Below are 16,778 nucleotides of genomic sequence, written 5' to 3' on the forward strand. Positions count from 1 at the left end.
AATTATATATGGTGGCCAGCGACAATGGCAGGGAGATAGATAGGAGCTACAAAAAATATAGGTCCCAGTGACATCCAGTGACTTCCAACCTTGTCTGTCTTGATGTTTTCACCTCTCAACAATGTTAGCATAATATAATATTCCCTAAACGTATTAATTTATTCATTAGGTTAAAGCCCTCAACATCTATTTATCACTACCACTAATACAACATATAATGTGAGAGCTACACATTTATTTGCTCTTAGGTCCCATTTAAGTCAACTGAGTTGACACACTAGGCTTTGACAACAGAGTATTGAAGATAGTAAAAACTTGAATGCTTAGATATTTCATGCCATTTTACATACTTACATACCTATTGTATATGTTGTACACAGACATACACAATTTTAAATGCATATAATCACAGAAGTAGGACATTCTCTCCCAGCTTTGCTTGTTGCAAATCCTCCCAGCCATTTAACACCAGGCAAGCAATTTTCAAGTGTCAGTATCCATAAAATGTATTTTTTACAACTGATACCTCAATATCCTGCCCTTTCCTGGTTTTTGTTTTCAGGAGTTATAGCTTAGAACTCAGCATCACACTCTTTTCCCCTGAGCCCTACAACTTGGAAGCAGTGTACTCGATACAAAGATTCTAAGACAGGAGTAACAGAAGTTAAATTAACTATAAATGCCAAGCCAAGAGGTTTTAAAAAAAAACCAAACAAACAAACAAAAACGTGGTTGTTTCCTATTTACAGTCATGAAACACAAGTAAAGAATAATAGTGACTTCATTTCTCTGTTTTACTGATCTATTGAGATCACTTTATGTCCATTCTGTGAATTGTCTTCCATTTAATCAAGAAATACATTGGTGTTTGGGTAGAACTTTTTTTTGGTTTTTCGAGACAGAGTTTCTCTATGTAGTTTTGGTGCCTGTCCTGGATCTCACTCTGTAGACCAGGCTGGCCTTGAACTCACAGAGATCTGCATGGCTCTGCCTCCCAAAGGCTGGGATTAAAGGCATGTGCCACCACTGCCTGGCATTGGGTAGAACTTTTAGTCAGTGATTTTGAGTTTAGAATCTAGACAGCAGCTCTTCAGTTTACTTATGGTATAACTTGCTTTCACAATTTTTTTTTCTTTTTCTTTTTTTTTTTTTTTTTTTTTTGGTTTTTTGAGACAGGGTTTCTCTGTGCAGCTTTGTGCCTTTCCTGGATCTCGCTCTGTAGACCAGGCTGGCCTTGAACTCACAAAGATCCACCTGCCTCTGCCTCCGAGTGTTGGGATTAAAGGTGTGGGCCACCACTGCCTGGCCACAATTTTTTTTTGACATTCAACTCAGTTTACTTATTTGGGGGGAAGGAGAAATTTATCAAATATTTTGCTCTTCATCTTTATTTAAAGAGAATTATACAATAGAGATGTATAATATACATTATAGTTGTAAACTTTGAATAAATGAAACCCTTTCTTTATGTAGGCTTTCTGGCATGATAGCAAGACTCAGTTAACTATGTACACAGCACAGGCCCTTAGCAGATATTATGTGTTACAGCCAGTAATCAATGACCTACTCTGTTTCTGGCATGATGCCATGCTTGACAATGAAAGGCAAAAAGCAAACATTGATCTTTACTGAGCTTGCTAGTTAACTGGGGTGCAGGGGAACAAGGCAAAAAAAAGTAAATATATGGAGGTAAAATTTTAGTAAATATAGGTGCTTTGAATAAGTAAACATAAATTGAGAGTCTCTCTCTCTCTCTCTCTCTCTCTCTCTCTCTCTCTCTCTCTCTCTCCCCCTCTCTCTCCCTCTCCCTCTCCCTCTCCCTCTCCCTCTCCCTCTCCCTCTCCCTCTCCCTCTCCCTCTGCCTCTCCCTCTCTCTTGCCCCAGTCAAACATCCAACATTTTATTCCCCCATGCAAATTCTCAGCTGGTTCTGGATGAGAAAGTCAAAGATGTGATTTTTCTATTCCAATCATGAAATAATTTATTTGAATTTTTCTGCCATCTGTTGACCCTAAAAGTATTGCAAGCACTAAAGTCATTGTTCAGCAGCTCTTAAATATTTCAGGTTGTAACAATATGAGCTACAAGGCTTGGAATCTCTTACTCTTGTTCTGTTCCTCTCTTCATGGCTTACTTCTGAAGTTGATTGGAAGCTGACCACTAGGACTAGAATACTTTCTTCCCAAATATTAAAAGTGGAAGATTGTGTCAAAACCATAGGTGTGGAGCCAGAAATGAAAGGGGTTTCCTGGAGGGAAAGTTAAGAAGTAGCAAGACCACCCACAGAAACCAGGGCTACCTGTCATTCCTCAGAAGTTTCCTGATCTCTAAACCACCTTATCTCCCTTTAGTCTGAGATTTGCTTGTTATGCCTAAGGTAGCTCTCATTTAGAAGCTTGTTTACCATTATTTCTACTGGGTACATTTTCCTTTCCTTCAGGCCTTCTCACAAATTCCTTATGTTCTTTGAATTCTAATAGCACTTGTATTTCTGTTTCTGTGTTCCTTAAGGCCTTCAACCTTGAGAAATCATTGCTTCTGCGAGAGATATAAACTCTGTATAAGATAAGTGATCATATTTACACATCTTCAAGGCATTCGGCACATTGCCTTGTGTAATATTATATATTAGAAAGGTTTTTGAAAGTGTCTTGACATAATAAATGCCTACATAAAATTATTGACTTTATAGCAAAAGACCAAGTTCCTACAGCTGCAATCAGGGTGTTGTCTGCCTTGAGAGTCCTTAGACATCCTCTAATGTGCAAGATTGTGACTCTGAGCTGCTTTGCATAACCTTTGCCATCTCAAATATGACTCTTGGAATGTCAAAAGAAAATTTCAATCATTCAAATATTTTAAACATTTTTTTAAATTTTCAAATACTCAAATCAGTTGGAGTAGAATAAAATAATAATAGAATAAACATTACACAGGAACACAGGATTCCTTTACTTCCAGAAGTCTAACTTCAGAAAAGAGCCTACTGCTCAGCTTGTCTTACCAGGCATCCCAAACACACAGTGAGTACCAGCCTGAACCCTGGTCTTCCAAAAACTTAAACTATATAGGGATTCATCACTGCCTCCCAGAACTGTCTGCTTTTTTACCTTTTATTTTTCAGTGTCCATCTCCTTCATACCTTTATATTTCTCCAACTTGACAATGACATGTATGGGGAATGCATTAATGTCTTTGACTGAATTGATGGTGGGTTTTCACTCTGGGTATTAGAACTTGAGAATGTACTTGGCAGCAGAGAGATCCACAGAGACTAACAATCAATAAGGCTCATTTATTTCCTACGGTCCCTCTTTAAAAATGCTGACAAAAGTCTTTCAATGCCATTTCAGTTTCCATGGCCAACACCCAAGGCATCACTCCTGAGCACACTGAAAAAAATAGCCATCATTTTTCCTTCTGCCCCTGCTATCTAGTGAGATGTATTATCATAGATACAGCTGGAAGAGTATTTGGGTTATTGACTCTGGATTAGTAATTCAGATTTTCCTAGTTGAAAAAAACTTGGCAAAGAATTCAAACTCTACAATTATTCCTTCTGAAATTGATATGAGGTTGCTAACAGAAACATTTATGTAAATGACACAAATTAGCAGCTGACCTTGAAGAGGTACAACTTTGCCCAAATACAAGCAAGTCCCCGCTTGGCACTTCCCTCCTGAAAATGGTCCAGAACAGGTGTTCATTCTCATTTTGCAGGTTCATTATGGATCTGTGAAAGTTTAGAAGTTTAGTGAGTCTCTCAAGCGATTCCAAATTCTGCCATTTTCATCTACATAGTGGGTTTATATTCCATTGCTTCCAAGGAACATATGCTGTTCAATGCTAATAGGGTCCATCACGTCATCAGTATTATGTAAACATTTTTCTCTGTGAAACATTTTCCTATGAACGTGACATATCCTCAGCTCTCTTCCTCATTTTCAAAATTCATTTAAATAACAAATTGTGGATTTCTTTAAATTACTTTAACTCTTCGGCCCATGAGATTTTATCAGTTGGTATATATTTCTTGTGAAACAGTCTGGAGAGAATTTATTTCTAAACACAGAGACAAACATGTCACTACCTATCTGAAACACTTTTTCAGAGATCAGAAAGCAAGATAGAACTGGTACTGAAATCTTTAACAAAAGCGTCGTGTACAGTCACAAAAGCATAAATGTGTTGTCCTGTTTTGACACAAACAGTAGGAGGTACTACTGTTACATGAATACAATGATAAGAATGGTTGTAGCTAGATAGCCTGCCATCCAAGATGGTCCATGTGTAATAAAGTTACTTCCTGGATCTTTGGAACATGAGGAATTAGCAATTTTACTAGAGTTAGTGAGGGAAACATTTGATCTTATCCTGAACATACCCGTATGGAAACAGAATATAACATACTAATGGCTTTGTATTCAACAGAAATAAGAGCAGGTAGAAATTATGAAAAAGCCAAGCATGTCAGTATATATACCAAGAGTACAATACATATAATTAAAAGCATTAATGAGATCATCACTGGAATGAAGACATAAGTAAAATTAACACAGTTACTTTAATATGTGTTAAAATATTTGGTTATTTGAAATTTTCTTATATGTTTATTGTGAGTTCAATTTAAAATTTTACATTAAATCCAGTTTTAAAAGTGATACAAAACATTAAAATATATATATTGATGAGTCATGTGATATTTTAATACAGATATACACTGTGACAAGTTTTACTTGTAGGTGTTTTTGTTTGTTGTTTTTGGAGTCAGGGTTTCACTATGTAGTCTTGTCTGGCTGGGCTCACTATGAACATTAGATAGGTTTCAATTTCATGGGCATCCAACTTCCTTTCTCTCCCAAGTGCTAGAATTAAAAACATAATACCCACGTTCCTGGATATTTTAATTTTTAAAATTATATGTATATGTCTGTATGCATAAGCTTTTGTCAAAGTGTGAGCAGAGCAGAGGTCAAAATCAAACATCAGTTCACATGAAGCAGACTATAAGCAGTTGTGAGCCACCTGATATGGGCATTGGAACTCAGGTTCCCTGCATGAGCAACAAGGACTCTTAACCACAAAGCCTGCCCTCCAGTACTGAACACTGCAGAAATCTTAAAAACAAGAAGCCAGGTTAAATATTGAGTGTGTTATTTTCAAATATTTATCAATTTCCTCTAAGAACTTTCAAATTAATTTCTTCTATCTTCTGAAATGCAGGATTTACATTATTATTAATTGTATTCATGCTAATGTCCAGTATAACAACATCTTTTCTTGTTTCTTCCTGTATCTTAGGATCTCACTAATGTCCATTTCCTTTCCTTTTTCTTCTCAGCTTCTTATAAACACCATTGTACTAGCAGTTACTATGAGATCAGATTTATTTGTTTTTGGCATTCACATGTGAATGATACCACACAATAGTTATTTTTTCTGTGTCTGGATTATTTTACTTAACATAAAGATCTTCAGTTCTATCTATGATTGTCACAGGACACAAGATTTCTCTATTTTTGTATAACATAAAGTGTACTATTTCCATTTACCAGTTAATGGACAAGTAGATTTTTTTTCATTTGCTATCTTGAATAATGCCCTCACAAACACTGAGACTCAGATGTCTCCTCAGCATTTGACTTTGTCTTGGTTTTTTTTTTTTAGATTTTATATTTATTTTTAAATATGTGTACAAGTCTGTGTCTGTGTTTCCATATATGACCATGAGTGCAGTTGATCTTGGATGCTAGTGTTCTTGGATGAAGCTGGAATTAAAGTCTGTTGTTAGTTGCCTATCATGGGTCCTCAGAAACAGAACCCAAGTCTTCTGCATAAGCAATGCACACTCTTAACTGTTGAGCCATTTCTGCGGCCCCTTGATTTGGATTTGATAAGATGTAGCCCCTTGACTTTGTTTTAATATATACCAAGTAGTGAGATTGCTGGATTGAGTTTTTAACTTTCTGAAGAATCTTCACACTATTTTCTACAAGGAGTGTGTTTAAGATTTTACTTTTCTCCATTTCCTTAGTAGCTTTTCAGTCTTTACTAATAGCAGCATTTCTTACTGGGATAAGGTCCAGTATTTCTAAGTCAAATAAGAATTTGTCATTTAATTATAGTTACCTGAGAAATGGTCATAAGAATATCAGAGAAAAAGAATGGGAAGTAGTTAAAATTCATTAAATATTTATGTATTCCTTGAGACATTTTTATGTAACTTGTCTTGCTTAAAAATGACAAGTAACTAAGAGGTTACGATGTTGTCCTTTTGCAGACAAAACTACCGAAATGCAAAGTTACTTTTATTGTTGTGTGTGTACATGGGCACCCTTGTGTATAGATATCAGAGGACACCGTGTTAAGAGTCAGTTATCTCTTTCCTTCATATAGATCTTGGTGTTGTGTGATAAGACTTTTTCTGAGGAGACCAAACACTCACATCAACTCACCTAAGATAGGGAGCCTATGACAGAGAAAAGCATAGATACTACCAAAGTCCAAATTGGTGAAGTATGGTTACTTACAGGAGCAGAAATGACTTAAAGACAGTTGCATCATGAAAACAGAGAACATGGAACACACTGCAATGCCTTCAGGCAGCTTAGCAGGTTGGATAGTGTTCCTTCCAAGTGACATCTTCCAGGTCCAAAATTCTTTCAGGCAGCTTGCCTGGTTTCTGCTTTTTCTGTGCAGCTTGTCTGGTCTCAGAGTCTTCTTTGCAGCTTGGCTTTTCTGAGAGTGACTCTCAGAAGTCTTTATATTGTTTACTCTTGGGAGGATGTGGCCTAGTGGCTCTCATCAACTTCAGGTACTTTCCTAAGCTACATTGAGTGATTGCCTTCTTTATAAAAGATGCTCCCTGCCAGAGGGAATGTTTCAATCTCAGAGGAAACTTCTACCCAGCAGTTGGGGATTCAAACTCAGATGATCAAATCTGCCAATCAAGCCTATTTACCCAATGCGGTACCCAATCAGCTTCCTTTAAAAATGTGCCAATTTTGAAGAACAGAACTGGGTGTACATTGGCACTAGGTGACTAGCAGAGCCAGGCTGGAGACCCTTGTCTGTCTTGTGCTATTTTCTATTCTTCTAGAAAAAGTTTAGTGACATATAGTTCTGTGGCCATATATGAGTTTGCTTTTAGGAAAGATTTGAATTGGAATAAAGAGTAATCTGAAATCATTTCAGTTGGGGTAGCTGTGAAGCAGGGGTGTTGGGTTTTTAATGATTATTATCTGCAGTGGGAGGAAGTGCTGCTATGTTACAGGAGATTTTGTCTAGAAAGAGCTGCTCATAGCATAGAAATCAAGAAGAGTGTTGTAAAGAGTCTGCAGAGACATGAGTCTTTTTTATCAGACACATGTGACTCTCAGATAAGAGCACTCAAGGAAAATGATAAAGTGTGATGACCAGAGAAAGCTTAGTGCCTGAGGAGCAGCAAGGTAACAAACAAACAAACAAAATACATGTCTTATGTCTTCTCACAAGGAAAATTTGGAAAGAATCCATTCTGTAAATTTCTGTATACTTGTTTTAATTGCAGATTGCAAATTTAAAAATCCCCAGAATTCTGAGACTCTAAGAAACCAAAAATGTCTTGAAAACTTGCCAACATGAAATCTGAAGTTGTTTAAAATATTTCAGAATCTCAAAGCTATTTCAGTAAGAAGGCTATAATATTGCATTAGTCAGACAGAGAAGCTGAAGTAAAACAGTAGATGCTGTAGATTAGATGATAGACAGATAGACAGACAGATTGATAGACAAAGGAATTGTTTATTTGATATAATATTCAAATGTTATATACATAAGAGAAGTATATTAGATAGATAAATAGATAGATAGATAGATAGGTTAGATACTCAAAGGAATTGTTTATTTGATAGATTCAGATGACATATACATAGAAGTATATGAGAGATTAATAAATATAATAATATTGAGGGTAGATTTGTGGATATGTAGGTATTTATGTACATAGATAATAGATAGATGGATAAGTAGATATATAGTTATCAGTAGATATATAGTGCAGAACTTTTACTCTGAGAATTCATATACATGGTTATGAAAATTGTGTAGTCTATAAACACACTGTTTGAATGCAAGGTATTCATGAAATCCCACAGGAGAGACAAAGGTCTGGAATAATTCCAGAACCTGAAACCCTGGTCCCTTGATCCCCAAATATCCAAGGGAAGAGTATAATGGCAATCCACACTCAAAGAGAGACAGAGCTGTACTTTCTGTGAAGATTTTATGTTCTATAGAAGTCTGAATAAGTTCTACCCACATGGATGCAGATGCACCTTCTCTATTTCTATCTATTAACAAGTCAGTATCTACCAGCAAACTTCAGTGGATAAAGCAGAAATAATGTCTCATCAGATATCTGGGAGTTCCCTAATGCAGTCAGGTGGAAAGATAAACTTAATTATCACTGAGATTAATAAAGAAAGTAAAATGATAAGCTGTGGCTATTGAAAGGCTGATTATAAAGCCAGTCAGGCTTTCTGAAGGAGGCTTTCAGTTGTCCTGAGTCAGGACAGGGCAGATACTCAACAGAACCAATGTTACAAACTCATCATCCATCTGATAGGCAGGTGGCATCTAACCTAATGAAAGACTGTTTTCCATCCAACTGCCTATCTAATGGATGGATAGGAAAAGACTCCATTAGAACATATCTTTTAACACTAGGGCACTTATGAAATCTCTTTCATAAGAAGTTTGGAAATCTCTAGTAGTCAATAGTCCCAGTTCCTATCATTCAACATTTCCCTACCTAGCTGCACCTATGCACATGCACACACACGCACACACACACACACACACACACACACACACACACACACACATGCACACAATATATATGTATATGAGAAGCATGTGCATGTGTGTAGCCAGAAGTTTTCTCCAGTCCTGTGGAATCTCTCTCACTCATGTCCTGCAGCCGCTTGGTCCCAAATAAACACACACAGGCTTATATTATTTTTAAACTATGGCCATGGCAGCCTTCTTGCTAGCTATTTCTTATATCTTAAATTAACCCATTTCTATAATTCTAATAATTCTATACTTTGCTATGTGGTTTATGGCTTACTGGCATTTTTACATCTTGCTTCTTTTGTTGGCATCTGGCAGCATCTCCTTGCCTCTCCTTTATCTTCCTGTCTATCTGTTTGGATTTCCCACCTGCCTCTAAGCTGCCTTGCCATAGGCCAAACGGCTTTATTTATCAACCAATCAGAGCAACACATATTCACAGCATACAGAAAGACATCCACAGCGCATATGTATGAGGCAAATTATCTATAAATGTAAAGACTAGCGAGAAGTTTTTAATGTCCAAGAGCAAGCATTTATTCAGTGAATGGTGTAGAATAACTTCCATGAGATTATATAATCTAAAAATCATGCTGACTAAAACAGTTAGTAATAATGCATTTTTATATTATACTGAGAAAACATGAACTTTATATAGATTCTGAGTCTGGTTAATTTTTGTCTGTGTTCTTAATTTACAACGTTTTAATAATAAAGTTTGTAAAATGTTATAAGTAATATTATATATTATAAGTAGTATATATACATTATATTTAGTATATATGCATAGATATGTATGTATATAGATAAATTGAGTATGTAGGGAGAGGTGAAGAGAGAAGAGAAGGAGAAGGAGATAGAGAGAAAAGTGATCCGCATAAAGTATATATAAGGCTATGGAAGTATATAATTTTATTTCTACATATATCTGTAATCTCTCTGTGTCATGTGTCGTGTGTCGTGTGTGTGTGTGTGTGTGTGTGTGTGTGTGTGTGTATTTGGTCTCTTTGAGAACAAAACTCTAATTCATGGATTAATTTTGGGGATTAGAAGCAATCACTATCACTAAATGTATTGAAGGAAAGGTAAGGATACAGTAAGATACAAACACAAAAGCTGAAACCACAATGTGACCCGATTGGCAGTCTCAGTCGAGCTCGTGAGGACGTTTGTATCTAAAATGGCCCATCAGAGATGTCTCACAATGAGCCAAAATATTGGGCCTTTTATCTCACTCTGAGGCAGTCATTGGATATCGGTCCTCCCAAAAGACCTGCCTTACAGAGTGCAAATAAATTGATGCTGAGACAATCTCTGGAGTGGCAGAAAGCTGCAGACTGAGCTGCCAGCACTTCATACAGCAGCTGACTCAATAACTCTTCCTTTGAAGGGAACCTAGCAGGCACAATTCAATAACAAAAGTCAGAGACAAATGAATAATAAAAGTAGGAATAAATATTTGCAAAGAATATGACTCACGAAGGACTAATTTCCTTAGTATATAAGAATTTTGTATAGCTCAGGAGAAAATAATAAATCAAATAACCTAATAGAAAAGGCACACAGGACACAAACAAACTGAATACACAGACACAGACACACACACACACACACACACACACACACACACACACACACAAAACCACATGGCAACAGTCAAATAATTGTTAAAAGAAGAAGAAATTATGTCTCCTATAATTAAAAAGCAATTGAAATGACAATTTAAATATTTAACAATTATGAAGACATGCTGCATTAGCCATGATGTGGGGAATATCGGGGAGATGTATTGGGACATATTGTTTAAATTTATGAAGAATAATTTAGTATGGCATACTCATCATTTTGTAAAGTTTATCTTCTTCATCTACAAAAATCTCCCACTCAAAATATATCCGGGACCAAAGAGAAGGCTGGGAGGTAAAGGTGCTGACTTCGCATCAAGTCTGATGACCTAAGTTCGATCCCTAGAAACACACATGATGAAATGAGAGAACTAAGTTTGGAAAATTGTTCTCTGACCTCCATAGGTATTCCTTCTGCAACTAAATAAATAAATACACTAATTTTTTAAAATATTTTGACACACACACACACAGACTACATTCACTTTTTCAAATTTTGCACTGAAATAAGTAAGAATCATAGTAAATTAAATTAAATTAAAAATAAATTACAGCAAAAGTCTGTAACTTTTAAAAGCCGTTAGGTAAGTTATTTTAGAGCTGTCTGGTAGAGGCAGACAATCATTTCAGATGTTGTTGCAAGACAGAGTAAATTGTAAAGAGTGGTTTTTTTTTTTTTTAATGATTAAAAAATAGTAGAGAGCACTGACTATTATTCCACAATGTTTGCTGGGAAGTTTTATCTCTTTATAAAAGTACACAATCACACACACACACACACACACACACACACACACACACACACACATCCACATACACACACATCCTACGTTTATTCAGAGATTTCTACAGGAAGGACAAATACCTACAGGTCTCACGTGGCTGTTAGCATGAGAACTAAGAAACTCAAGGTCAGGGTCTGAAATCCTGCCTTTCAGCATATGATGGTCAATTACTTTTCCCAGGAAAGCTTTTCCCTTTAAATTCACTTAGGTTTTCCAATATTCAACAAACAGGAACAAGTGGTTAATGAAAGAGACACATTCCAATCCCACCAAGTTTTCCTTATATGGAGAGACAATTGCCATCTGCTTGCTGTATATCCTTCTATGTGTATCAATAGAGAATGATAGCTACTTAAAATTACGTGAACATGAACAAATACATTGATGAAAATAAATGAATATGTTTATCATTTAAAAATACAATCCGGGATACAGTTTGAAAGCTGGGGTGAGGAAGACTGTGTTTTGCTCAATTTTTATGGTCCTTTAAGGTTTTCCTCGGTGTATTTGCTCTCTATTGGATTAGGTGCTTATGATTTTTCTTAGTGAATTGTGATAGAAAATTATAAGATAAGCTGCCCAAACAAATACAAACTTTCCACAAAATCCTCAAATATTAAAAGAACTAACGCGCCGGGCGGTGGTGGCGCACGCCTTTAATCCCAGCACTCGGGAGGCAGAGGCAGGCGGATCTTTGTGAGTTCGAGGCCAGCCTGGTCTACAGAGCGAGATCCAGGAAAGGCGCAAAGCTACACAGAGAAACCCTGTCTCAAAAAACCAAAAAAAAAAAAAAAAAAAAAAAAAGAACTAACGCATAGGTATGTGGGTATGCCCTATTTTGTAAAGTGTATATGCATGCAGTTGGATATAAAAATGAATAATATTCATTCTTAAGTTTTCTTTTATGCCCATCATCTTCCATGAATATTCTACATTGTATTATTTCATTATGCTCTTATAAAGAAATCAATTCTTGTTTTTTATTTAAATAAAATGGTATATTTCATAGTAGAAAAATCAAATATATGATGTTTGCACAACCTGTTGACCTATAACAAGATATTGATCATGCTAAATTTCTGAAAGAAGGTAGCTTAGTCACATAATGACAGCATCCTAGAAAAAGAGCCCCAAGGTCACGAGACATTTGTGTTATCACCTTTTATTTTATTTCATTTTTATTGAGCAATTTTGGTTAAATAGTAGTAATCACACACACACACACACACACACACACACCACACATACACACACACAGAAGCACATGCTCACATAAAAAAAGCACACATATACACATACAGGCATAGGTACAGGCTCACATCCTGAAGCTCACACTAACACATACACACAGAGACAAAGGCTTACATACAGAAACTCACACTCTGAGTCACATACACACAAACACACACACAAACACATGCACACACAATCACAGTATGAACATTTTTTAATAAAGCAGGTACTGTAGGAACTATAAAATAATAAACCTTGTAACATTTGCACACACGCCACCAGAAGCAGTTCAGAACATTCTGAACTCATGTTCAATATGATTGCATCTCAGAGAATGAGCTATGCATACAGAGGAGTTCAGGGACTTGGTTTGCATAACATGGGATGTGCTGATCCTCTGCCATGTGAAGCTTTTGGGCATGTATTCTAGACATTAAATTATGGTAACTGAGATGGGAAAATGTCTGTAGCCTTTCCGATGTGTTTGGGTTAGTTGCACATGAACATCTGCTTTCTCTTTATAACCGGAGACTGGAGAATACCATCAATCTACAGCATTAAAAACTTCTGCTCAAAGAACAGCAGACAGCTCTCGGTTGGAACACCACACCACAGAGTCTGTTCAGGGAGCTGCTTCTAATCACTCACACTGACAAACAGCCAGCAATGTACTTACTGCAGAGGATAGGGTGTTCAACCATGTATTTATTTCTTTCCTTTCCTGTGTCTGCCCCATCCTTGAGTAAAGGAGAGAATTCACACTTTTGTCATTTAAAATTCACAACTGGACAGGCACTATAATTATAATATATTGATATGAACAAACGGTCCTCTAACCTAGTCATCCTGCCTTCTAAAGCAAACCATGACCTTTGGATCCTGTCACTATACATATTGTTTACCATATCAGCAGCTCTTTCCATTCATATACATCGATATGTATGTAATAAACTATTTTGCTATTGTGAACACTATTCTAAAATGTTTAAAATAGCATTTTCTTAATTCTTTGAGGATTTACTAAGAAAGTGTATCGATTGCACTCAGCACCTCTCTTGTGACTCCTTCCACATCCACCTTCTCCATCCTTATTCCCTACCCATCCAACTCTGAGTGTCCCTTTCCTATGGATTCCATCTTTCATTGCCCTACTCTTTTGGAGAATGGTGCGTGTCTTACAGTGTTGTACACCAACCAGGGTGTCACATTATTGAAGACAACTGACTCCCCCTCTCCCAGCTGTGATCAAATGCCAGGACTTCCTTGGCTAGTGGTAGAATTTCAGGGCCACCTTCCCCCTTTTCCATGCTAGGATTTCGCTGGCTTGAGTTTGTGAATGCCGCTGTGATTTTTGTATGTGTATCTAGTTTTGTACAAAGATTTCAGAGAATAGGGGGAAAAAGGTGCTGGAGGTTCTCTATATTGGGAAATCACAATAGCTTGTTGATGGCATCAAAGGGAAGGAAAAAAATCAAGAGCAAGTTTTGTCAAAACTCATATCATCCCTTTCCCCACATTCCACATTGGCACTAATGCCTCCCTATTTGGCTCTTACCCCGGGGGCTACTAGTCTATTGTCATTGCTACTCTGGGAACATTTTGTACTGTGTCTCTTTTTGAATTAGATTCTGTGGTCTTACACATTTCAAAGAGTATCCAAAGAGTTATTCTTCTTGTTTAACTGTTGACCTGATTTACAGATGCTCTCATTGAAAAAAAACCACTTTCTGTCCTTTCCAAGATTGGAGATGAAATGGCACAGTAGTCATACACAGTTTCAATTTTGACTAAGCTTTCCTAAATCATTTTTCCTTGAGAATCATTTCTCAGTGAGTATCTCGTGATTATAGCAAATGGGTTATTTCCGTCTTCCACAACGATGTCCTAATACAAGCAGCGTTTGTGAACATTTAAATGAGTCAAGTCTTCTACTACCTTTGTTATTAAACAAAGATAACTGACTGACACCAGGAAGTTTCTGTTTCTACTTACCATATTGAGTGTTAACCATTTCCAAGAACTTTCTTCTGTTTCAGTTCTGATTAAGCAATATAGTAAATTTAAGTTCTTTTTTTTAAAAAAAAAAAAAACTTCCCAATGAGTGTGTATAGTATATGTCTGTCTATATATTTCTTGGTGTATGTGTGTGTGTGTGTGTGTGTGTGTGTGTGTGTGTGTGTGTGTGTGTGTGTGTATGTGTGTGTGTGTGTGTGTGTCTATGTATGGGCACACATGGAAATCTGGAAATTCATGTGACATGTCTTCTATTGCTCATCACCTTGTGTTTTGAGACATGTTCTCTCACTGAAATCAGAGATCACCTTCTGCCCTGCCCTGAATGGCCACTGGTTTCCAGGATCTTCTGTGTTGCTTCTCCATTGCTATGGTTATAAACACATTCCACTATGATTTCCTTTAGCTGGGTGGCCATCTCCCCAAATTCAGGTTGACTTCTTGAAAATTCCTGTAGTACTAAGTATACAGCTAATTTAAGTTGGTACTATGATATACTTACTAACTTTACCTAACATTGAGTTCCTACAACTAGTACCCAGGGACTAGTTAGAAATTGTTATAGTCAGGGTCACAACTTAGTGTTGCACTTGGAAGAGTATGATTCTTAACTTCCAATGATCAGATTCCAGAGGATATTATAATTAGGAATTTTTACTCTACCAGTTTATCCATTACTTTCTTTTGATAGATTACCTCTACACACACATTACTAATGAATCTAGCTGCTATTGTTTTGAAAATACCCTAACTCACACATCCACAGTGGCAATAGAAGATTTATCTGTACAGGGACAACATCTTAGAGGCATAGACATAATTTAAGTGCCATTTTGTTAACAAACTATTCCCTGGATTTATAAAAAAAAACTAAAATGTAATCTCTCAGGATCTAATTCTAAAACTGGCGAGATTGAAGGCAAAAAGCAGGACAGCATAAATGAGGGTGATGTTCTGACAAGACACTAACAGTTTTGAAACAACAAAGGTAAAATGTATATAAAAGAAGTGTTGATGATATATGGACTCAGGAAAGTCGATTAAACTGTCTAATAACTAAATACTATCATTGTTGCTTTCGTGACAGTTCACAATCATTTCTCTAAACAATTGCTCCTCTTTCTATGTGATTGACAAGCATTTTCTCTTACTTAGAGTAATGCAAACACACTTTTTAACTCCTCCTAATTGGATAGCTGAGGGAAGATTTTTTAACAGTAATTTCGCTTTTGTTTTGCATTTTCTTAAAGTTACAGCAATATTGGGATTACAGTCATATTTGATCCTCTCTTATCTCACAGAGGCATGGGAAGATCCCCAGTGGTTTTCTTGTTAATGACAATTTTGCAGATATGATATGACCTAGAATTTTAAAGTTTCTCTCTTGTCTTTGATTTACTGTTTCTTCAAATGCAGCAACATGATTATCAGGTTTTATGTATTATTAATAGGATAAAATAGGAAATTCTTCAGCCTTATAATACATACATTATTCATTCTGTGTCATGTCATTTTCTGTTAAGTAAAAGATTTGACCTTAATTTTTAAACAGCTAACTTGTTTCCCTAACAAGTAGTGCAAATATATATCAAAGTTCACTCTCATTCCTGAAGCTTATCTTTAAAAGTTGCTAAATATTTTATTTTCAAAAAGTTCTAAAGAGTTTTTCAAACCCTGAATACTTAATTATCACATCTTTTATTAGAAGAGTAAACATAGTTTATACCAAAGAAGCAACATGATAAGTCTAAGAATTCTTCATATATATTGCTGACACTAAATTTGCATGACATATTTAAACATTTGTGTAGATAAATCATACAAAATAGCTTTATAATTTCAAACTGTATTAACTTAGTGTTATTTAGAATTCAATGTAATCCATTGATTTTTCTCTTTCACTTCAGCCATTCAATTTGACACAGTGTAGAGTTATCTCAGAGAGTCTCAATTGCAGGATAGCTTTGATCATATTGGCCAGTGGCCATGTCTGTGAAGCAGTTTTTGATTATTAATTGGTGTAGGAGGGTCCACCCCACTATAAGTTTTGTCCCTCCCAACCCCAGCAGGTGGGTCTGTCTATATAAGAAATATTCCTGAGCAGGAACCAGAGGAAGCAAGGTAGAAAGGATCATTCTTCCATGTTCTCTGCTTCAGGTCCTGTCTCCAGATTCCAACCCTGAATTCCTGTCCTCACCTCTCTCAATGATTAATTGTGAGTCCAAAGTGTAGCATGAAGTAATACCTTTTCATCCTCAAAGTTTCTTTTAGTCATGGTGCTTATCACAGC

The sequence above is a fragment of the Peromyscus californicus genome, unplaced genomic scaffold (assembly GCF_007827085.1).
Source record: "Peromyscus californicus insignis strain IS unplaced genomic scaffold, ASM782708v3 Scaffold_19__1_contigs__length_69161282, whole genome shotgun sequence".
Classification (NCBI taxonomy): domain Eukaryota; kingdom Metazoa; phylum Chordata; class Mammalia; order Rodentia; family Cricetidae; genus Peromyscus; species Peromyscus californicus.